Here is a 26,332-nt window from a genome sequence, read left to right on the forward strand (position 1 = left end):
AATCTTCTATCTATATAAGAGCCAGGTGCGCTCTAAAATGGAGTACTGTTGCCAGATCTCATCAGGAGCTGGTCGGCGTGCTCTACCCAACCTTGATAGAGTTCAAAACCGGCTTCTAAACCTAGTAGGTGATGCTCTTTTCTTTTCCTTGCAACCTCTTCTACACAGATGAGACGTTGTGAGCCTGTCTCTACTCTATCACAATTTTCATGGCAAGTGATCAACTGAACTCTAATCTATGGTCCCCCTTGCCAAACTTTCACAAAAAATACACAACTAGCTAAAATCACTACATATGATTTTCTCCCAATCACTATCTAAACCTAAATGTAAATGCAGATTCCATGAACAAGCTTCTTCCCCAAAACGGCCTGCCTTTGGAACACTGTTAAATACATGGTAGCCTTCTAATCTAATGTAAACAAATTCCTGTTAAGCCATCCTCATAAATAATCAAATTCTATCCAATTTAGACCATAAGTGATTACTACCCAATCACCTAATATTCATTATCCCTTATCCTCAAGTGGCCTTTGGGCTTTGATAAATGGTGACTCCCCCAAGTCAAAAAAAAAAAAGATATCAGGCTCGTCACTCAAATCAATTTATACTTCATATGAGTGATGAATATTTAATGTTAGTCAGATAAATATTATGAAATGAGAGTGATAAAATTATTATGTCGGCTTTACGCTCAAACAGTCTCATTATATTTCAACACTCGGGCCTGCACATTGCCTGGTACTGTCGCAGAAACAAACAAACAAGGAAGGATAAAAAAAAATACTACTAAGTATATTTTTTTAGTTGAATACAAAAAGCATTTATTCCAGTAATTTCCAACAACACACTTCATTATGTTTCAATATATCACTCATGCATCAGTCATATCTGTCAAGACGCCCTTTCATGCAAGTGTCTTTTTCATTGCCTGCCTTTCCACTTTTTTGACCCCAGCATATTTTCTCTCTAGCCACATGTGTCAAAACATATCCGATCACTTCTTCTGCTTGATCATGTGCTGTTCTTTTTTATGCTTTTTCTTTCTTTTTTCCTCGTTCCCGTGATGTCAGCATGTGCACAATATGCATACGTGCTAAGACGGCTACTACTGTTAATATTTTTGCTAGTCAGCTATCATAGGCTGCTGCTGAGTTGCTCACATGCATGTTGTACACGCTATATTACAAAATCTTAATGGATTGAGGGTAAGCTTTACCCATGACAAAGTTAAATAATTGTTAAATGTTTTATTAGTATCATCCATACCGGGGATTGAACCTTCAATTGCTATGCATTGTTTTTATTTTGTCCCTTGCCATATGTAGAGAATAAGGGATTATCAAAATTACATCCCAGGATGGAGTACTGTTGCCACATCTGGAGAAGCACTCCTAATAGTACCTTTTCCTGCCTTGACAGGGTGCAAAACCGTCTTTAGAATTTAGTAGGCAAGGATTTTTTCGCCTCCTTACTTTCTCTTTCTCACAGAAAAGATGGTGTGAGTCCATCTCTGTTCTAACAATACTTTTATGGTTAGGTGCTCGACTGAGTTCGAATCCATGGTCTCCCCTGTAAAACGCTGGTAACAAATACTACTCTAGTTACAAAAAACATCAACAATTTCCCTCACTCTCTATTTGTGCCTAAAACTATATGAAAATTCCATGAGCAGAATTTCTTTCTAGAACAATCCCTCTGTCAAACACAGTACCTCAGGGCTGCTTCCCAGCTAACTATAACATGGTCGTTTCAAGTCCAATGTAAATAAGTTCTTGTTGACCGGTCCTCTTAAATAATAAGCCTTACCGAAGTTCCACCATTACTGATCATCATGGAGTTGTCTTACCAACTACCTAATACTTAATAACCTTAATCCTAGAGTGGCCTCCTGGCCTTGATAAGGGATGACCCTCAAGTAAAAATAAATATCCATGCATAAAATATGAACTTTATTCATTCAGGTCTGGTTGAACAACCAGAGGAGTAATTCAGGGTGGGGCAGAGCAATTTGCTCATTTATTATTATTTGAATAAGCAAGTTGCTCTGCCCCACCCTGTATAAAAGCTTATAATTGTTCAAAGGGTATGGACGAAGAAAGTGTTGACCTGTCAGCCTGTGTGTTGACTTGAACAATGAGTGAGTTTGTCAAGCAGGTGTTGTTGTGGTTGAGCATCATTCATTCATTTCGTATGAATCAGATTATTATTGGCATTCGTTTCCCGATATTTTTCTAGTTAGAACTTTTTCTAAAAAGATATAAGATGCTTATGGGAGGGACCACATCCCTAAGTGAAAGTGTTTCTGGATTCAAACTTGGCACACCCAGATTATCAGTCTGTATCATTAACCACTTAGTTCTCCTCATTTACCAGTTGTTAAGGCTGTGACAAGCGGTTATTATATTTAGAAGTCCATGATTATTACTTGTGTTGTTTGTCAAGATGCTAGTAACCAGTGACTATGGTCAAAGTTTATTTACTCACCAACTTTGTGCGTAGCAGTCAGGGTCTCACTGGCAACAGCACTTGGGCCCTTGTTTACATAGATAACACAAAGTCCTGCTCTATTCAAACTCTTTCTGATTGGCTAAAGTCCGATATAGGCAACCAATCAAAATTGAGTATGTTGATAGTATTGACCAATCAGTAAGCATTTCAATCAAATAAACATTGAATAATTCAAAAATCGTTTTGCCTGCTGCTACAGTAGTAGTAGTAGTAGTAACATGGTTCCACAAATAGAATTGCTTAAAGATAAGAGAGCAGCTTGTAATGACAGAAAATATTGATCACTTTCGTCCCTGAATCTTGGCGCTGATAAAAAAAAAAAAAAATGGTGTGCATTTGACATGCAGTTATTTTTTTTTTTAATTAATTTGCTAAAATTGTCTGAAACTGACATTCTAAAATTACGTCAAAACTTTTAAATTTGACAGAATTATCAAAATTGAAATCAAAGAAAATATCTTCCGCCATCTTGTTTCTGCTGGAATTAAAAGTTAGCGTTTGTTCAAAATTCTTTTTATATTATGTTTTTTTATTCTCTTATGAAGACCAAAAAGATACTCGAAGATAACGTTTAATGAGACTGTCATTGGATGATGGAAGGGTTAAGAAGGGTGGGGGACGATTTGAAAGATAATTTTTACATTGGATTTGAAAATGACCATGTTGTATTCTGTAGAGAAGCATTCTCACAATAACTCGTGCTAAACATAGAAAGGTCTTGACTTTATTTTTCGTTAATTTCACATGCAAGATGGCTAAATAGTATACAGATTTTCTGTAACGTCTGGCCTCATAAATCCTTACTTTGTAAGACTCTGTCTCCTTGGATCTACTTCTTTTTTGTTGCTTACCTCCAAGTTTATATTATATTTATCCTGCATCGCACCAATTCTCCAGATGTTAATTCTACCATTGTTTATCCAGTAACTCCGTATTTCTCATTATTAGCTGTTCACGTGACATTGAGATCAAAGGAATGTTATGATTTCCAATCAATCTCTAAAAGTAATACTTTCGTTTATTTATTATTGTCGTTATTTTTTATCATTTTTTTTTTTTCAGTATTTAGTGTTATGCAATTATTTATTTCTTCTTCTTCCTATTATTATTACAATTCCTTTATTCATACGGTATAATCACGTCGAAAATATGGTTAAAAATAGAATGCACTATTTGTCAGCTTTCCTAATTGTGATATATATGCAGCTAGGGGCCGCATGTAAACTTGCTATTACTTAGAAACTTCCTCTTTTGTAGAAGCTGGATGTTAGTCAGGGGTCAAGACCATACTCGGTCTTAACGAATGAATAAATATATATTTTCTTTTTACATAGGAGTCACCACTTATCAAGACCCAGAGATCACTCGAGGATAAGGGTTAAAGAGTGCACAGTTGTCACTGGGACCATATCATAGGAATCGTTATTAGTGGAAATTTGGTAAATTGGATTACTTAAGGGGAACGGATCATCAGGAACTTGTTTACGTTGGACTTGAAGTCGACCATATTGTAGTCAGGTGGAAAGCAGGCAAACGGAAGACATCCCACAGGTGTGCAGTTCTAAGAAAAAAGCTTTGTTCATGGGATCTATCGTTAGGTTTAGGCATGAATAAAGAGTGGGGGAAGGTATTGATAGTGTTTTCAGCTAGACGCGTGTTTCTTGTGAAAGTTTGGTGAAGGGGGACCATAGATTGGAGCTCAGACGAACACTTGCCATGAAAATAACGATACAGCAGAATATAATAACATATCTGTTACAAATGATCAGAAATCTTTTATTTTTAAGTGTCTTTCCAGTTTTCTACTTTCATCACTGATTTTATATAATATTTGTCCTACGTCACACCATTTGTCCAGTTATTTATTTTTATTTATATTTAGTCAGGATTACAAATTGCTTCCAATCATTTTGATGAATCCGTATTTCTCCTTATCAATTCCTTGCTTTACTGGCGTTAAGGTTAGCATTGTTGTTATTTTCTACTTACCAGTTTCCGCTTATCAAGGCTCAAAGGACACTTAAGGATATGGTTTCATGAGTTTGTCAGGTAAATGCTAGACAACATCGCGAGTATTAGTAACATGATTGTAACTGGTCAAAATTTGGTTATATAAAATGGTGGCTCAACAAGAATTTGTTTACATTGGACTTGAAATAAGCATGTTGTAATCCTCTGGGAAACAACCCTCTGGTACTGTGCTATACAAACGCGTAGTTTAGGGGGTAAGAAGCTTTGCTCATGTAATATTTGTTTAGTTTTAATTACACAAAGGAAGAAAAGGGAATTATTGACAGTGGTTGTAGCTAGAGGAGTTTTTGTTGTGAATGTTTGACAGGATGGAACCATAGATTGGATCTCAGTTAGGCAGTTACCATGAAAATAAGGATAGAGCAGAGGAAGACCAGAAACGTTTCTTCTATGAGGAAATAAGGCTGGGGAGAAAAGAAGAAGACATCTCTTTCCTGTACTCTGTCAAGGAAGGACCGGATGCTCTGAATGACACCTCTCCAGATGTGACAACAGTATCCCAACTTAGAAAGCATTTGACTCTTGTAAATGATTGCATCACAAATGAGATATCGTCTGCAGCCATATGATGATCCAATATTTTTTTTTTGTGTGTGTGAACATAGCAATGGGTTCGATGTAAATCTTCTATTTCAAGTCTGAGTTGAAGGTCAGTCCTAGAAGTTTATCAAAATAGGACACTTCCTCAAAGAGAGAACTTTCATTTCAGTAAGGGCAAAGTAGGGATCTAAGTTGTGGAAGGAAAGAAGTTTGGTTTGGGATGTATTAAAAGTAAATAGCTAAATTTTTTCCCCATGCTGCTCGCCAAGATCACGTCATCATCATTAATCTTCTCTAAAGTGTTTCTATACATGGTTGAGTCTGCATTAATTTCAATGAATAATCTTAGAATATGTTTGGAATGTCATTGCCTACTAACTCTCGCTTACTTTATTTTTGCCCTTTAAATCTCGCATTTCATGAGAGATGTTCACGATAAAGGAAAAAAAATGCTGTTTTCTGAGTTGAATGCTGTTCATAAAGCATTTATTGTTGCCTGGATTTCACTTTAAAGTAGTTTTTTAGCTCTCTACATCAAACAGCTGTTTTTTTTTGTTCTTTTGTTTTTGTTTTACATAGGCATCACCGCTTATCAAAGGCCCAGAGGCCACTTGAGAATAAGGGTTAAAGAGTGTATAGTAGTTAATTAGACAATACAGTAATCGTTACTAACGGAAATTCGGTAAATTTGTTAAGTGGAACGGCTCATCAAGAACTTGTTTACGTTGGACTTGAAGACACCCATATTGTAGTCAGCTGGAAAGCAGGCAAACGGAAGACAGTTCCACAGGCGTGCAGTTCTAAGAAAAAAACTTTCTTCATGGAATCTACATTTAGATAAAGAGTGGGGGAAATTATTGATAGTGTTTTCAGCTCGACGAGTGTTTCTTGTGAAAGTTTGGCTGGGGGGGGGCATAGATTGGAGCTCAGTCGAGCACTTGCCATGAAAATAACAATAAAGCAGAGAAAGACTCGTAACATCTCTTCTTTGACAGAGCGGTTGCAGGGAAGAGAAAAGGGTTCCCCTACTAGGCTACAAAATCTATTTTTAACTCTATCAAGGTAGGATAAGTCATCTCTAGCAGCTCCTGCCCAGATGTTGCAACAATACTCCATCTTTGGACGTACCTGGCTCTTATATTGGTAGAGAATTGCATCAGCAGTGAGATATCTACTGTATCGATAGAAGGATGCCACCACTTTTCTGTATCTCTTGTCTGAGGCGCTTTCCATAAAAACTAATATTTCTATCCATCTATAATAAACATCTAGAAAATTTTATCTTCTTTTTACAGTTTGTTTCCAGTTTTCTTGTAAAATTTTACTTAGATGCATTTTTTATCAGTTAATAAGTTTTCAAATAATGAAATGGCGAACTATTGTTAGATTGGTTTAAGATTTTAGTGAAGAGTAGGAGGAGACTAATAAGGTGATAATTTTGTGGGTCCGTTCGTTCACTAGAATTTTTAAATATTTACACCACTATTCTAGCTATCATATGTTGGAGAGTTGGCAGAAAACAGCTCAGCTCAACAAAGCATTTCCTTAAGACTACGTGCGGTTAAAATAATCAAGTATTAACAGTTCAACAGTTGCCCTGGTGGATTGTTAACTATGCTTTGCTTCCAAGAAACAATTTCCGGGATTAAATTAGACACATTGCTGTCAAAATTCACAATTCAAAATTCGACACTGCTACCAAAAATTCTTTACCGCAAAACTCAACGCTCTGCTGTCAAAATTCGCCACTCCAAAACTCGACGCTCCACTGTCAAATTCTTAACTCTAAAATACGACGCACTGCTGACAATACTTGGTACTTAAAATCCAAAATCAACTCAGTCTCTGAAAAATAAGACTTTTAATTAGGGGACAATATCATAAGCATATAAAGAGAAAAGGCAGCCATTTTTTTTCTTCATTCTTTTTGACTGCACGGGATCGTACAAGCTGCACAAAAACAGGTTTGTAGCAATTTTTAAGACATTTAATCACAAAAGAGTAGCATATTTTGCTTTTGGTAGCATTTCAGATCAGACTATGCAAAGGGTCTAACCGCTGCTGCCCCTTGCTTGTGTTATTTTATTACAGTTGTAACTATGGAAAGTAGAAAGTAGACCTTGGATCTACTTTCAGCAGTCTTGTAACTTCCACATCCTGTATTTTTCCCATTAGACCTCACATTTCATGAACGATGTTCATGAAAACGGGGGAGGAATTGCTGGATTAGAATCTATCTATATAACATTTATCATGGTTTTTTGACCGCGAAGTAGTATTTTTAGTTTGTTACATGAAATGGATTTATATCTTGTCTGCAGTGATTCCAGTAAAATATAATATTTCTATCCTTCTATTGTACATATCTAGCAATCTTTTTTTCTTTTTCCCCATTTGTTTCCAGGAAAAAGTTGTATTGAAAGGAAACTTGTAAAATGAAACTTAGATGCATTTTTAATCGCTGCAGAGATTCCTTTAGGGGTTTGTACTTTGTTTGTCAATCAACATTCCCAAAGATTTTTCCATTCTTTGTTAACATGTCTTACATATTTGAAATGTGTTCATCAATATTTCAACCGTGTTTGCCTATCAGCGAACATTTCAATATTCAAATATGCAAATAACTGAAGCCTACTGGGCTATTTTAACTATTAACCATTTAATTCCAGTGGAAACTATTCGCATTTCTATCTACGAAATGACAAGCAGCTGTTTTTCTTTTATATCAACATGGACGCCATCTTTTTTTTTTATATATTTGACAAGGAATAAACATGTTCTGCTGCAGCCTGAGAATTTATTGAATCTTTAGAACATTGAACAATTTCCAAAGTTGGAATTTGAACAGATTTCAGTTTTTAACATTCTGTAACATTTTCACTAATGTGTAATCAATAAAATCTAAAGAATAAAAGTCTTTATACATATATGCACATGATTATGTGTGTTGCTCTTTTTATTATCTTCATCGTCATTTCTTTTGCATCATTGCAACTTTTCATGTGTAGCCGTGATCGTCTCGTCTGTTTAACTTAGATGAATAGAACATTTCGTGCAGGAAAGACACAAGAAGACTTTTGCTGAATTTTTTTTTCCAAGGTTTTATTGGAGAGAATGAACGCAAAAGAGAGATACTTAATACGAGGTGCATTCAATAAGTTTCAAGACTTTTTTATACAGGCATTTAAAATTGTCAAAGACACTTGAAAATTCAGTATGTTATTGCTATACATCTTATGAGATGACCGACCGATTTTTATGATTTTAGGTTCAAATGCACAGGTACAGCAAAAATTGAAATACACTCTACTAAAGCCTGATTGTTACAGCTAGTGAATTTCAAAAATGCAATTAGGACGCGAGGACACTTTAGAAGAACGATATGCAATAAAATTCTGTTTTAAACTTGTAAAAAATGCCACAGAAACTTATGGAATAATTCAGACTGCTTCTGAACAATCTTGCATGGATCGAGTATCAGTTTTTGAGTGGCATAAGAGATTCAAGAAAGGCAGGGAGTCTTTGAGGGATGATGCGATGTGTGGGAGGAGTAAGGAACTCAGAACACCAGAGTTGATTGGCCAAATCAAGAATTTCATGAATAAAGACCGTCGTGTCTCTATAGAAACAATAAGTGCACAGTTTGATGTCAGTGTAGGAACTGTACACACAATTATTTGCAAGGAACTGAAGATGTGGAAGATTTGTGCGAAGTTTGTCCAAAAGCTCAAAGAAAAACCTTAGAGGCTGACGTTACGAAACAAGTGAGGAGATGAAAGAGACTATGACGACGGCCATTGATACGCTCATACAAAAGTCCTTCCAGAAGTTGTTAGAATCGTACACCAAATGGATGTTAGCCGGAAGAAATTACTTTGAAGGGGACTAGAGTTTTCTAATATGTTATTATCAATAAAAGTGCGTATATGCAAAACATATGGAATGTTATTGAAGGCATCTCGTAACTAAAATAATTTACTTCTTAATTTCATTACTAAAATGAAATGATCGGTACTGACGAGCAGAGACTCAGCTTATTCGACATTATTGGGTTTTCAGAGCAAGACTGTTTGAAAAACCATTGTTTATCTTGTTTGAAAAACGTGAAATCATGTCATTAACCTAAATCACCCTAAATTCTCGCCAGAAAACTGAAAAGCCACTATTCAAAACAACGAGGTATTACAAAAAGGCTGACTGGGAAGCCATCAGGGAACTCAGAGATGCCCCGGGGCAAAATATCTTTTCCCTCCCAGCTGAACAGTGTGCACATGAGACCACTGAATGATTCAAAATTGCAATTGAGGCACAGGTTCCCACATGGAAATTCTATAGCAAGCCCCACTCTCCTCAATGGTTTACCTCTGCTTGTGCAGCTGCCATTGCTCAAAGACAGCAAGCGTTCTGCAGATTCAACTGACATAAGTCCAGTTCAAACAGACAGAAGTATATAGAAGCCAGAAATAATTGCAAAAGGGTAATAGCAACAACTAAGACAGATTACACTGAAACCACCAGGAAACGCATCGAAGCACAGGAATTAGGAACCCGTGATTTTTGGAAAATCTACAACAGTGTAGTTAATAATGGGCAGTCAACGATTCCCCAAATATCAAACAACCATGAGGTTGCTTGCACGGCAACGGACAAGGCAAATCTGCTTACCAGTCACTTTGCCTCAAACTCCACACTGGACTCTGCTAATAAAAAAAATGCTCTGCTGAGGTTGCTCCTGTTCTCTCCAAACTTTACAATAAATGCCTTAACGAATCTTGCTTTCCCGACTGTGGTATCAGTGTTCAAGAATTCTGGTGAAAAAACTGATACACTAAATTATCGCCCGATTAGCCTCCTAATTTTCGCCAAAAATTAGTGGCCTTAGTTAATCAAGCCCTAGTCCAACACCTAACAGCTGCTAAACTCCTGACCGACAAACAATATGGATTCAGGCAAGCTCATTCAACAGCAGATATCTTAACTGTAGTCTCTGAACGTGTATACCGTTCACTGGACAAAACAGGGGAGGGTAGAGCGGTAGCCCTTGATATATATATAAGGCTTTTGACAGGATATGGCACGATGGTCTTCTAAGGAAAATTAGATCATATGGTATCACTGGAAGAATACATAGTGTAATTAAAGAGAAAAATCCAAGTTGTCCTCGACGATCATACATCCAAACAATATGATATAAATGCGGAAGTACCCCAGGGGTCTATCCTTGGACCTTTATTATTCCTGATATTCATAAATGACCTCCCTGATAAAATTGTTTCGGAGATGGGTATATTTGTCGATGACACCACGCTCTATAACAGGCATGAGGGGAAAACAAATGAACACATATCTAAGGAAATGGCAGAAACACTAGAGGATGACCTCCAATCTGTAGTGGAATGGGGACGAAAATGGATGGTCACATTCAATGCTGCCAAGACTAAGCTTATTTCCTTCAATAACTACAAGAAACCTCCTCTACCACCAATAGCAATGGCCAAGAAAATACTGCCTGAAAGTACTTCCTTTAAACTCCTCGGCCTAATGTTTACAGGGAACATGAACTGGAATATATACATTGAGAGCATTGCCGAGGCTGCTGCAAAGAAGGTAGGCTCTCTCTACCGCACCAGAAAATTACTTATGTCTGAAAGTATCCTGTACCTCTATAAGGCCACCATTCGCTCATGGAGTACTGCTGTCACATTCGGGCTGGTGCATCTGCTGCTTGTCTCTCACTCCTAGTTCAAAAGAGAGTCGCCAACCTGATAGGTCCGGAACTGTCATCTAGGCTTCAGCCTCTGTCCCATCAACGAAATGTTGCATCCCTCTGCCTGTTCTACAAATACTTTAATGGTGAATGCTCTGATGAACTGCAAGCACTTGTACCTCCTCGACGTGACTACCTCCGACTAACCCGACAAGCAACTAAGTCCCACCCCTTTACAGTAGAGATTGAATAAAAAAAAAATTAAAAAAAGAAACGTCTTGCTCCTGCTTCAACTACACGTCACTCGTCTCTGAGTACAATTCTGTTTTCAGATCCTGTTATCCTGACATGCACTAAAGGTGGCCGTAGTCTAAATGCATACTGGATAACCTTATCGCTACTGACACATGGCCCCCTTATATGTAACAATCCGTCGTAACTATAAAATCATCATAGCGTTTCATTCTATCTTGAGATCCACTGTTTGGTAGTGTCCGAGTTATCCTGCAGATCAACATCAGAGCATGCCTTGTTTAGGAAACACTCTGTGAGGATATGGGGACACGTAGCAAGCCTTCCCATGGCATCCTTGTTAATCTTTCAAGCATTTTCTCCAGCCAGATTTCCAAGCATGTTTCCAGTAATTTTCCATGTCACTGCAGTGTATAGACGCACCATTTACATACGGGGCAGGAAGAGTGTCAAAGGTTGCTGGGACAAGTCGACTAACAATATGAAAATATTGCAACTGGAAACAAACAAAATGGCAATAACATCTGTTTACAATGCACCTCTAGTCCTATTCAGATCGCTGGTCAACTATACTGTAGCCAGTAAACTAATTATGTGTGATTTCAATAGCCATATACAACATGGGTTATGATCACACGACTAGAACTATCAAATGTAAACACTTAATTCCATAAGTCACATTAGTTTTGCATTACATAAATGAGAAACATTTTATTCGCTATAGCATACAAACATGTTATATTTGTACCATAAAATCAGACATTCTGAGTTTTCCATTCGTCTTATTTTTTTTTTATTTTTTTTTACACAGTGATCACCACTTATCAAGGCCCGGAAGCCACTAAGGGATAAGGGTTATTGCAAGTACATTACGTTAGTGTGGAGATTTGATGAAGTATTTACTTAAGGGGGCGGTTCATTAGGAATTTGTTAACGTTGGACTTGAAGACATCCAAGTTGTAGTCCGGTGGGAAGCAGGCAGAAGGAACAGAGTTCCACAGGCGTGCAGTTCTAAGAAAGAAGCTTTGTTCATGGAATCCACGTTTTGATTTAGGCACAGATAAAGAGTGGGGGAAATTTTTCACAGTGGATTCAGCTAGACGGGTGTTTTTCGTGAAAGATTGGCGAGGGGGGACCAAAGATTGGAGTTCAGACGAGCACCTGCCATGGAAATAACGATAAAACAAAGATAGGCTTGCAACGTCTCTTCTGTGGGAGAGAGGTTGCAGGGAAGAGAAAAGGGCATCCCCCACTAAGCCACGAAGTCTATTTTGTACTCTGTCAACGCAGGATAGGCTGTTTTTAGCAGCTCCTGCCCAGATATGCCAGCAGTACTCCATCCTTGGACGTACTTGGCTTTTATATAGATAGAGAATTGCATCAGTAGTGAGATATCTTCTGGAGCGGTAGAAGGATCCCACCATCTTTCCAGCGACCTTGGCATCAGACTTGATGTACGTGTTCCATTTCAGATCAGGAGTAAAGGTCAAACTCAGAAGCTTGTCAAAACACGGGGCCTCTCCCAGACGAGAGCCATCCATCCCAATTGATGCCAGATGGGGATCAGAGCGTTGATGATGTAAGGATAGGAAAAATAGTCTTATACTCTCCTTTCTTGCATTGTATACCACATATGTCCATGAGAAAGTAAAATGCATGTTATGCTTATGAGCTCAATCGGTCAATAACGTTGCATACACTGATGGACAGCAACTATGTTCACAATAAATAATAATGTTTTGGATTATTTGGATTATTCGAACGGCTGTTCTCATCTTGGGTGCTAACCTCCGTCGTTCATTGTGTACCTCTTATAAAACTCAGGAATCTTTGTGTGGAACTTGAGAATCCATAAAGAATGCAATGACTTATAGTGCAACAGATAAACATTTATTATGTTTTTCGGTCATCCATGGTGCCAACAAACTTTGTGAATGTTTCGTCATCAATTGATAGATTACTTTTTTTTACAAGTGCACCACCACTTATAAAGACCCGAGGACACCTGGAGGATAAGGGTTAATGAGTGTGTGGTGGTCATTGGGATAGCTTAGCACTTTAATACATTGCGCCTTAAGTTCTTGCATCTTGTACAGAATTTTAAGTTTGACAGGAGTCACATGAAAAGGATGAGATAATAGTATAAATCATCATAACTTTTACTTATGGAAGAAGTAGAATTGAAACAGATTGTAATATTTGGATTTCTTTTTTATTTATCTGTTTTTTTCTTGGATGTTATTCTTACAATGTAATGTCAACTTATTCAGATTCCTGATAAACCGCCCCCTTAAGTAAGACACTATCAAATCTCTATTACTAACGATTACTACGATATTATCCCATTGATTACTGTACACGAAATAACCCTTATCCCCGAGTGGCTTCCGGGCCTTGATAAGTGGCGACTACCATGTAAAATAAAAAAAGATACAGGAATCTTTATGCCAAACTTTATCCATTGCAACATGGGTGCATTAAGACATGGTGCAACGGATAAAGTGCTAAGTAAAAATCATCACTAAGTGACAGTTTTATAGAGACTGAATAGTCAATCTTCAGTGTGGGTGGTTCTAAATATTATAAATCAGTCATGGATGATAAAATGAGAACAAACTACCCTTGAGTATTAAATAAACGTTCAGTTCGAAATTCCATATAGTGTTCAATGTAACGATTCCTGACTTTTACAAGACGCAGAAGAAGGTTGGAGGATACATAGGCCGAAACTTTGTGAAAATAACATCTAAGATCAGAACAGTAGTCTGAATAATCCAAGTCATAACAATTACCAATCCTTATCTTAAATATTGCAAAACAAGCAAAGTTTTATTCAACCATATCATAGAGTCGTTACATATGAAAAAATGAGATATTTTCATTTATCCTGCCCTATACTCTTGTTTCCTATGTTATAGACAACATATGGCCATGGGAGAGTGAAGAATTATCATCATTTAGTGCTTAATAAGTCACCTGTTTTATAGTTCACTCAGATCAGATCAGTTTTTGATTCAGGTTGCATATAAATATCATGCTATTGAATATTGGCACAAGAAAAAAAAGTTAGAAATTATCACACCACACAGGGGTCAACGATTTTCTCCCGGTTCTCAAATAAATAACCGACATTTTCTCATCACAAAAATTGTTTAGATAATGGAAAGTGATGGTCTAGTGGTTAACGACATGGACTGACGACCTGGTTGTCCCAAGTTCAAATCTGGTTCATTTAACAAAAATCACTTCCATTTAGAATATTGGCAACCTTCACGTGGTCCCTCCCTGTAATCCTCATATATCTTTCTAGAAAGAATTCTGGCTAGAAACTAATACCAGCAATAGAATCTTTCGATTTATACAGGATGAGGCTAATGCTGATGCTGACACTGAGATAATCCGATTTCCTTTAACGAAAAAGGGCTTGGTACTGTCAAAATGTTTTTGTTTTTTTTATTCCTAATGAGGGTATGACACCAATGATTTCGACGATCGTTTTTATAACCACCGTTATAATAACCAACCAATCAGAAGCTTCAAATGTTACTATTAAAAATATCGAATTTTGGATTCAATCAGTTCGCCGTCGTCTCTGTCCCGAACCTGCATTTGATTCTTCGCTGCCATCTTTTTTACCCCACAAACACATACACACACACACACACACACACACACATTCTCACTTTTATAGATATACTAGCCAGGTCGCTCGGCATTGCCCGATGGTAAAATATGCATAAATATTATATTTTAATTAATGCAGAATACTCATTGATTATAAACAGAAATACCATAGGTAGTAAACATAACGTTAAATTCCTTAAAAAAAAAATGAAGTAAAAAAAACAGAAAGAACCTGAGACATGTGCATGTGATTAGTATGTTTTTTCTAAACAATTTACTTCTTATAGTCAATAAAAAAATACTCGAACTGAGATCGAAACCAAAAGCTAAAGACAGTAAATCAAATACGATAACAATTACACCAGCTTCACATGACTTTCAAAGAGTATTTTCAAACCAACTAATAATTAACATAAGTAAGCTGTAATATTTCATGACCGCATGTGCGCAGTCGTGAAACAGTTAGAAACAGGAAAAAATCCCGTAGCCTTCCACGTACCAATTTTTTAATTTTGACTCCTTAGCAGACCTTCCGGATAAAAATGGATTAAAAAGTTTTCCACGTGTCTGAAGACTCTATATACCAAATTTCAAGTCGATAAATAAACAATTTGTAGAGTATATAGGTTGAGAAGTGTCCTCACACACACACACATTCCCACTTTTATAGAATATAAGACGAGCAAGCCTCCCAGAATTTCCCGCTCATAAAATATGCATAAATGTTATACTTTAATTAATACGGAAAATGAGACATGTGCATGCGACTATTATGTTTTTTCTGAACCATAAAAAGTAAAAAAAATAAAGAAAAAAATACTCGAGCTGAGGCTGAAATCACAACATAATGACAGTAGGTCAAGTACAATAACCATTAGACTAGCGTGACACGTATAAAAATGTTTTCAAACTACTTGTTCTTAACATAAATAATCTGTAATGTGAACTGTTCACACATGTGCAGTCATAAAAGAGTTTGAACACAGATAAAAATTCGACGACTCCCACGTACCAATTTTTGAATTTTGACCTCTTTGCAGGACTTTTTTCCAGATGAAAATGGATTAAAAAGTTTTCCACCTGTTTGGATATCCTATATACATAATTTCATGTCTGTAGATAAAAAAAATTCGTTGAGTATATAGGTTGAGGAATGTCCTCAGACACATTCTCACTGTTATATATATATATATATATATATAAACATAGCCATCCTATTTATAGGCCATCAACTATTTAAACGTCTGCGTTTACCTTTCCTCAACACATTAGCTGACATGATATTTTCTCTTATACGTTTCTGTTCTACATAAATCTAGACACGCCCACAGACACAAACCCACACACGTGTCTTTAAAAAGATAGACACTTTTTAATCTTTATTTCACAGATGAACGCCTAGGTCACCTGTTCTATTAGCCGACGATGTGATTCCTTTTACCAATCATTTTGCACATCTCCAAGTTTCTGTCATTCCTGAATAACAATCATTAAGTAAGGTTGTAGAAAGCGATGAAGCGAAAATGAACAGGAAACATGAATCAACCTCCAGGCTCATCTTATTCCCTGACCCAAATTTTTTTCAGTTGATTTTTTTTATTCTATACTAGTAGAGATACCCAGCGCTTTCCGTGTATTATAGCCAATCTATATCTATAAAAGTGAAAGTGTCTGTGTACATTTCCCTACGCAATAACTCTGCCAATTCTCAGTCTACAGACTCGAAATTTGATATACAGGTTATTGTGATTTGGGAAAATCTTTGTAATTCATTTTCGACCAGAAATTTGGTTGTTAAGGTGTCACAGTTCAAAGATTTGACCTTTGAGCACTCTACCAAACTCCTCCGCCAATTTTGGGTCTAAACACTTGAAATTTTAGATATAGGTTCCTTGGACATGGATTAAACTTAATAACCTGATTTTAGCTCAAAGCAATAAATGTTAAGGTGTCATAATAGGGGTCAAAGTTTTAAAAAGATTTGACCTCTGCAGTCTCTACCAAATTACTCAGACAATTTCTGGTCTAAACATTTGAAAGTTTACAAAAAGAGTATTCAGAGATAGGGCAAGCTTTTTAATCGGTATAGGTCGAAAATTTGAGCTACAAATATATAAATGTATGGATGTATGTTTGCATGTCTGCCTAAAACTTTCGACAGAGGCGACGGATTTTCACAAGATCAGTATCCTTTTTTAAGGTCGACCCTTCAGACGACAAATACAAAAAAAATGGCTAAAAACATTAATTTCTTCATCCTCAACTGGACACTTTTCTATAGGGAGGGGTCGCTTTTTTCGCCGATATTTTCGAAAGTCGTCCCCTCTTTTCGATTGTTTAGCCTTAATTTAAACCTACGTCACTTCCTGTTTGGCGGTGATCGTAACAGCAAAGACGTCACATTTTTTCCCCCTTTCTGTTTCTCCTTTGCGGTACGGGTTCGAGCCTGCCTTCCTACTACCACTTTTTTTTTCCTCAACATATACCTCCAAGCACCCGGGCAACGCTGGGCTTAAATGCTAGTAATGAATAAAAGAATAATCTAATTGTTAACATTAATAAAGCTTAACGAGAAAAATCTAAATTATATCTCGAGTGAAACTCACAGTCAGGATGTACTCTTTATAATTGAATTTCTTTACTAAATATTTATGTAATTACATGATCATTGCTACTTCTTGACAGAAGTTTGCCATTTCTTCCTTAAGTGTTACTGCGTCCGTGTGCACGTAGATGACTCTTTATCCAGTTTTAGCCCTACATGAAAATTCACAAATGTGGTATAAAAACTTTCCTTCTTGTAAAAGTGATCGCATGATAATATTGTAAATCCTCAAATGCAGTTTCAGGCCATTTTTAGATTTACAGATTAGACCATACATATGACAACTTAGTGTTGCCAGGTGTGCTGTAGAAGCCTCCTCATAAGACTGTCGTTCCTGTCTTGATTGCATGATTTCATATGATTAACAAAACCAGCTTTTGCCAAACAGTATCTGCCATACAGTGCATTTCAGTTCCTGTTGCAGTTTCTCGGACATTATATCATCGTCCTGCTTTCTTAAAACGTGTTTTAAGATCGCAAGCTCTACACGCTGCTCTTCAAAAATCTTACAACTTTCTCTGATGGTTTTTCTCCACAGTGGTCGCTCTTTCGCTTGAGCTTCCCAGTTATGTACGTACATCTCAAGTATTTTGATGTTGTTTTTCAGAGAATCCTTAAACCTTTTCCTTGGTTTATGCTGTGGTCTTTTACCTTCAGCTATCTCGCCATAAAACAGTTGTTTAAGAAGTCTTTTTTCCTTCATCCTAGCCAAATGTCCAGTACATCTACCCGATTATGAATGATTTTCATTTCAATACTATTACTATTTCATCGCTCAAGAACCACAATGTCAGGCGTTAGAGTCCCCCAGTTTATATTAAGTATTCTCCGAATATAACTTTGGTATGTGATAGTAATAAGTGAAACGTCACGGACAATTTTGCTTATCTGGGTAGTACGCTGAGTAAGGACTGTATGTAAATACATAGGACGTGGTTAACGACACGATCTGACCACTTGTGTGTCAAGTTCGAATCCAGTTCGTTACAGAGAAATACTTTTTATTCATGGTGTTTGCAATCTTCACGTGGTCTCTCCCTAAAGAATTCTAACTAGAAAGATATTGAGAAAACAAATCTCAATGACGGAATTATCTGTTTCACACGAACCAAAAATAACTATGCTTGTTGATTAGTTCTGTTTAAAATTGTGTACAAATTCACAATAGATTTTTAGCAATCATATTTCACTCCGAAAAAATCGTTCCAAAAATAATGCCACCTATTTTTTATTCCGTGCGAATGGACCAGAACGGGTTGTAAATTGCATTACTATAATGACTAAACTTATGCATCCACGACCTGAAAATTTCTCTTGCAGATATTTACGGTGTGAGACTCTAAGAAAGCAACCCCTGTCATAGACGTGCATCAGAAGCAGAGATAGGTCATTGAATTCCTAGCAAATATGTATTTGAGAATGGTAGTGACTATGTAGAAAAATAAATTCTGGAGTAAAAAATAATGCTTGCTTTAATGGTACCACTCCAGTTTTCGTAGCTCTTCAACTTTTTTAGTTAAAAAATAGGAGGCTTTTCTTTTGGAATGACCATCGCATGACAAAGCAAGCTCCAGCATCTTTCATCGCTAGCAAAAATGCATTAAGAATGGTGGCGACTATGTGGAAAAATACATTCTGTAGCACAAAAGGTCACTCGTTTTAATGATAGCACTCCCGCCTTAAGAGTTCTTCAACTTTTTGAGTAAAACTAAGATATTTGACTTTTGAAACGAAGCACTCATGTTAATTGGACTCTTTGGACTAGTGTTCTTATCTTGAGTGTTAATTTCACAACGTTTTGGTCGATGTGTGATGAAGCGTTAGGAAAATAACGATTATATTGATCAAAATAATCCGAAGAATCTAAATATTACAAACAATTTATCAATCTCCTCCTATTCACTAAAATCTTTGAATCTTAAATTAATCTAACAATAGTTTACCATTTCGTTATTTCTAAACTTCTTTCTTGCCAACAATATGGATTTAAGTAAGCATATCCTACTGTGGGAACAATAAGAAAATACAACGGATAACAATAAGGAAAACGGCTGAAATATTAAGCAAAACCCTTGAATGCAAAGACTAACACACATAAGCTACAGGCGCAAGCCAAGCATACAAAAACTGCTACAGATGTAAAACAAAAACGATGGAATCATGAAAAAGGAACCTGTATGAGTGTAATTTAACCGCCCCTACCCCCACCACTTAATTTTTGTGTGTCACCACAAACTGACGCCACATCAAATAATCGAGGAGGATCGAGCAGGATGGAAAGACAGAGGACAGAATACACCAGCTAGACCTCTGCTGGATAAGTGCAAAGTGCATTGGAACCTTGGGGAAGCTTACTGCCACCCAAATTCTAGTGAAGACCAATCATCGCCGCCACTGAGAAATCAAAGATAAGTGGCTGTTGCAATAACGCAAATTAATCTGCAAAGGTTGTTGTAAGAGGTTTAGAGTACTGAAAATCTGGGAAGACTTGTTGTCACTCAGACTCTAGTGAATACCACAAGCTGTTCTCAAAGAGAAATCTTTGATAATAGGTTGTATGACTATTATCAAAGATTTCTCTTTGAGAACAACTTAGATCAGCAGATCTGACCCTGTTGAAACTGCAATGGCCGATGATCGTCTTCTCCAGGAGTGCTTAAAAGGATTCTCAGCGTCGCAGACTTTTTATCGATTTCCGCTGAAAATCAATTAACTTCTCATGCAAGCCGAAAATAAAACAAACTCAGGGGGTTCTAGTCTACTAAAAGTTAATTCACAAAAATTACAGGTGTTTTACATATGTACAATTGTTCAGTTTGATTACACCAGAAAACAGTCAAGATCTTATTCTTCATTCTCCACTATGGAGGCCGTGATAGAAAGAGAGGGGGCGCTTCTTGGGAGCGTGTGTTTCTCTCAAGATTTGGCTTCGACCTACTAATTTTGGCTCGGGCATTTGCTTATATTGGAAGATGATGGGGTGGAGTAAGCTGTTCCCTAGACCAATAAGAACTCAACACATCCCTCGGGGAATTCCCGAATCCTTTGTGTGTGTGCACCTCTGCAAGACTTGCGAATCTGGGATCAGAACTTTAATTTATTCACATGCTCAAAAGGTTAACACTTTGACTCCTCGCCCTCAGAAAGCCAGACATGTATGATTTCATTCTAACGTTAATCTTACATCTCTTGTCACTTTTCCCAAAAAATAAAATATGCCTGTTTTACAAAAACACAATAAATCCATCCCTTTTGATAGATTACTTGCCGTTGCCCGGGATCCAATTAACACTTAAGAGACAGTCTTAGCATAATTACTCAGCTTTGCTCAGTGTTTTAGGGTGTTTTAATCTCCCCAATTGAGAGCAATATCGCTCCCCTGGGCGGTCACGCCATACTCCTAATGATAAAAAAATTCATTAAGTTTGCTTTGAATACAACTTTTCTTCATAGAAGACAGTGGGAAAAAGCTAAACAAGCTAAGCATGCGGATTCCCCCTCCATGAGTGAAAAATTTACTTTCACCAGGACTAATGTTTGTGCAAAATATTTTTTTTTAAATACAAGGCGTGGTTACTGAGAAAAGTGCAAACAAGTGAATGGATGAACGATTTGGGGACAATTTTACCTCTATAATGTCCCATGGTGGTGGTGGTAGGGGGGTATCCCGGAAAATCTATTCTGGCAAAAAATTTACTTTCACCATGACTAATGTTTATGCAAAATTTCAATGGGGATATGCTGCTTATTATACTCCTTTGACCATGACATAGTTCATAATCTCGTGGAGGATAATCTTTTCTCTTTTCAGCAGAAGAGATATTGCCAATATTTATAGTTATTTCCTTGAAAAGTTAGCGCCTATTTCCTCCTTATAAAACTTTCATAGCAAGAACTCCTTTCTATGCAATCACATCAAAAAAGAAATCCTTTCTTTCTCAATATTATAGATTTCTATGAACAGGCTTTCTTTCTAAGAACTTCTCATCTCTGTAGATGGTTGGGCGAAAATTTGGTTAGCAACAGGTCAAAGTTGAAAGAGCTGACCTTTGCAGACGCTACCAAACTCCTCCGCCAATTTTGGGTCTAAACAGTTGAAATTTTAGATGTAGGTTACCTGGACATGAGTCAAACTTTTTAATATACATATGCACATAAAGTTATGCATAGAGCATGAGCAAAGCCGCGCTGAACTGCTAGTAAATAAACATTCTAATTGATCCATAACTCATCATGAACAATTTGGTGCTGCATTAATATTTTTGTCTATTTTTATTCGTACAGACTTCTAAACCAATCTCCCCTTTTCACTTTGTTTCTGAGCATTTGGGATAAAAAGGAAGAAAAGAAAAACAGAGTGAAGCGAATGAGAAGAGAACACAGCGGCTTAACATACCAATAATCTCTTTTGGTTTTTCTCGCTTCATCAGGTTTACCACATAACTTTTGAAATATTGAAATAATGTTGCATCTTGCTTATTTTTTTTTTATGTTATTATTACATATTTTCATCAGCAAACATTTTCGCTCATATAAAGTTTTCATTATTTTTCCAGAAAAATTATGCAACAAAACATGTTAATTTTTTTAATCTTACTAAATTAATTCATCTGACTTTTTATTTAATATATCACAAAACCCTGAAAGGTCTTAATATATCTCAAGGCGAGGTATTCAAAAAGAATACCTACGGAGTCACTAGCAACCCAATAGACTACACTCCCTTTGTCTCAATGACAGGTTTATCAAAGTAAACTAGAGCAGGTGTTCACTTTGAACTGAGAAACTTCAAATTAAAGTAGATTGTTAGAAAAGCAAGATCAAAATCAAGTATCTTAACTGCCTCAACATCATTGTTGTTTGTTGTCATGAGATGGACCGAACTTATGACCAATAGCGATCAGCTGATGACAAGAATTCCTATATCCAAACATGTTAGCAGTAAATACTACATATATTTATCTTGATCTTCTATATATTATTTTTGGTCTGAAAATTCTACTATAAGAGTATTAGATTTTATTTGGAGCAGAATTCGCTCCAGACAAGGCAGGAAAACACTTGATGTAAGGAGCTATATTCTACTTTAAGAGTATTACATATTATTGATATTTTTTTAGTGGAATTCGCTCCAGACATATATGTATGTATGTATGTATGTATGTATGTATGTATGTATGTATGCATTCTTTCTTTTTTAAAATATATTTTTTAACCTGAACGTCAGAATGTTGTTGTGATGACGTGGATATCGACGTGAAATTTACTTGCTCCCTTAACCCCTCTTTCACTTTTGATGTTTGCAGCCTTTGGATATTGTTTTCATACTAATAAGCCACTATTTACTAAAGATAAAATGCACGCAGGGAGAGTATCAGTTGAATAATCTGCTAGTAATTATGTACGTAAATTTCACTACTCTTTAAGTAATAGCATAATATACAAAACGAAAGAGAAACTCAGGCAAATACAATTTTACACATTAATTTTAATGTTGACAAATTCAAATGGACATCTAAAGCAACATAGAATATAAAATATACCTACATAAAGAACATAAAATATACATACTTATTTTTCATGACTGTACATGCACGGGTACGTTATGAATCTCTATAAATAGGAGACTATAAATATGAGACTATAAGAGGATTGATAGTGATTAGGCCTAGGACAACAGCATATTCTTTTCATTGTTTTGGCCCTTGAATGTGTATTCGTTGATATCTTATATGCTTTTATATAGAGTGATTTGGTTCTCGGTTGATTAACTATGTCTGTGTCGCATGTATATATATATATATATATATATATATATATATATATATATATATATATCAAGTAATGTGATTTATAATTTAAAATTTAAAAATATTTTTAAATTTTAAATTATAAATCACATTACTTAATATTGAATTAGCTCTAGTACATTTAACTATCGAGCTTATTATATATCTAAATTACAACGAGCACTTTCTATTTCCTGTATTTTAATTAATCTAGTAATTTCACTGTTACATTAAAATACACTCAGCTCTTTAGACTATTGTTCTAATCTCCTTTAAATTATATATATATATATATATATATATATATATATATATATATATATATATATATATACTCGAGAGTCAAAACAATGGAAAGAATTTTAGGGTTTTGATGCTTTTAAGGCACAACCTAATAAAATAAATAATTCAATACAAGCTTCTGAAATGACGAACACAACAACTTCATAAAAGGTAACACAGAAAAGGTTTATTAAGGAGAATGTGATATGTTCCTTGTCAAAAGCTGGACTCCGGCTACCTGGTGCTATCGCGGTAGTTATTCCCAGTGGAATCGTCGATACCGTTAGAAATCACCGAAATGGAGAGAGAGAGAGAGAGAGAGAGAGAGAGAGAGAGAGAGAGAGAGAGAGAGAGAGAGAGAGAGAGAGAGAAGGAAAGGGAGGTCCATTCTGTTTGGTGTCTCTCTCAGTAAGGACGAGTTGTTGTTCTTCAAACCGGATGCTGGCCGATTTCCTTAAGGAATAGGAAGGATCAATACGCAGTACCCCTGATTGGTCAGTATGTTGCCAAATAGCACAGGGGAGAGGCATTGATTCGAGGAAGGAAAAAATTCCATTTGTTTTTGCTACAGAATATTCTGTTGTCATAGGCTTAATAATGATTGGTGGAAAGTATGAAAATCTTATTATTTAAAGAACGGCTCAACATGTATTTGTTGGTAATGCACTTCTGTAAATATTTGATTCTAGAAAAAAATTGGAGAAACTCTGACATATCGTACCATGTTGATTATTTAGAATTTACATGCACATTTACGGCACTGTTGTTTCCGTTTCTATGTATATCGTTTTGTATGATTCATGTCTGCTTGTTTTATATGCTTTCAATAAGCAATTTATACTTTAATAATCTCATAATCATACCTTGCTTTCTAATGAGCTGAATTGTATATTGATGATATAGAACAATGTCATAGATGTCAAAGCTTTGGTTTGATAAGAAAATCTGGTTTGATAAGAAAATATTTCTTGGAGATAATTCTAACGAAAAGAAATTTTAGATAACAGTTCTTCAAAATAGATACTTTAAAGGATCTTAATAAAATTAAGGTTTCTCAAATATTCCGTTTCTCTTTTGAATCGTACTCTGACATCATCATCGGTTTAGCATCAGTTTTAAATGCTGCCACGTGTTTAACAGCTTTCAGATACTGAATTTAAACAAACTTATCTCTAACCATATTTTTTTATCCCTCTTTCTCCTATCACTTTTTCTCACGTTTTTTTTTTTTTTTTTACCTTTCTCTGTGATATAATGGACTGATCCAACACCCCTCAAATGAATTGACTGTTACGTCTATAAAAAGACAAGCAAACTCTCCTCACGTGGGAGACAGAATTTAGTACTAAGCTGTCAATGGACGCTTAGAAATGTGTGTACCTTTTTACCTAAATAAACCCTTTCTGTACAACCCCAGTAATGACTTGTTATTCATATAATCTACGATATAACAACTGGCGACGAAGAATTCGAACGAAACTCACTACAAAAACAAAGCGAAGGAATAAGCACACAAGAAGATTAACGAGCAGAAAACAAAAGAAATCCAAAGAAGGAAGAAGAAAAAAAAAAAAGGAAAAACTTCGACAGAGCCAACATTTAAAAAGTAAGTGTTTCAGTCGGTTACAGTCCTAAAAAAAAAAAAAAAAAAAGAAACTGACATTTTGAAGCGAACATTTTTTTGAAAAGAAATTAAAAAAAAAAAAAAAGTGTCCATTTCAAGTTTTATTCGGTTGGAAGTGTTTTTTTTTCTCTTCTCTTCGGAAGGACATTGTGCTTGTAATTCATTGAATTTATAGGACATATGAGTTAATCTTTTGTTTAATTGTGTGTTTTTGTAAAAAAAAAAAAAAATTTTTAACATGGAGCAATTAGCGGAATTCACTAGAACTATGCAATCGGCATTGTTTGCACAACAAAAACAAATGGAATTACTTCAGCAACATCAATTGAAGCAAAGCGAAATACTACAGAGTATTTTAATGCAGCAGAAAGACTGTCGTTTCACTCCTGAAGGAATAGCAAATTCTTTATCCGAATTTGTATACGAGCCGACAAATGGGTTAACTTTTCCAGCATATTTTCGGAGATACGAAAATATTTTTGCTAAGAGATGTCAGTCTTGGACAGACGAAGAGAAGATTATCCTTCTTCTGCAAAAACTTGGATCTCAGGAAAATACAAAGTATACGAATTTTATCCTGCCAAAGAAACCTGAAGTGATTTCTTTTAGTGAAACAATAAAAATATTGTCAAACATTTTCAGTGAACGAGATAGTCTATTCTATACACGTTATAAATGTTTAAATATCACGAAGCAGGAGGACGAAGATTTTATTACTTATGCAGGGAAATTGAATGCTCATTGTGAATCCTTTAAATTAAAAGACCTCAAAGAGGATATGTTTAAAAGTCTAATATTTGTGCAAGGTTTAACAGCCTCTAAAGATAAGGATATTCGTTCAAGGATATTGTCCATTATGAACCAAGACACAGAAATAACGTTACAAAAAGTTACGGAAGAGTGTCAGAAACTGCTAAATTTAAAGCAGGACAATACAAGCATCGAAGGAAAAAATTTTGAAGAAAAAAATACGGAAAAAAAAATGGAAAGGGTGATGAAATATGCACACGAAAAATCCTGTAAGACATGTGGGGGAAAAAACCACTTCACTAAAGATTGTTACTTTAAATACAAAATATGTAACAAATGTAATAAAAAAGGCCATAAATCAACGGTATGCAGGAAAGGAAAATACCGAAAAGCAGAAATAAAGACCATTGGTTCTAAAAATGAGTCTGGGTGTGATAAAAGAAAATATATTAAAATTAAAATTAATGGCTGTAATGTGAACTGTCTTCTAGATACGGGAAGCGACATAAGTATAATTGACGAAGTAACTTAGAACAAAATTGGGTTTCCAAAGTTACAAAATACAAAAAAAATTGCCAGAAGTGTGTCTGGAAATAAACTAAAATTTAAGGGTGAAT

Source organism: Euprymna scolopes, chromosome 9, assembly GCF_053919585.1.
Source record: "Euprymna scolopes isolate OS-2025 chromosome 9, ASM5391958v1, whole genome shotgun sequence".
NCBI classification, from domain to species: Eukaryota; Metazoa; Mollusca; class Cephalopoda; order Sepiida; family Sepiolidae; genus Euprymna; species Euprymna scolopes.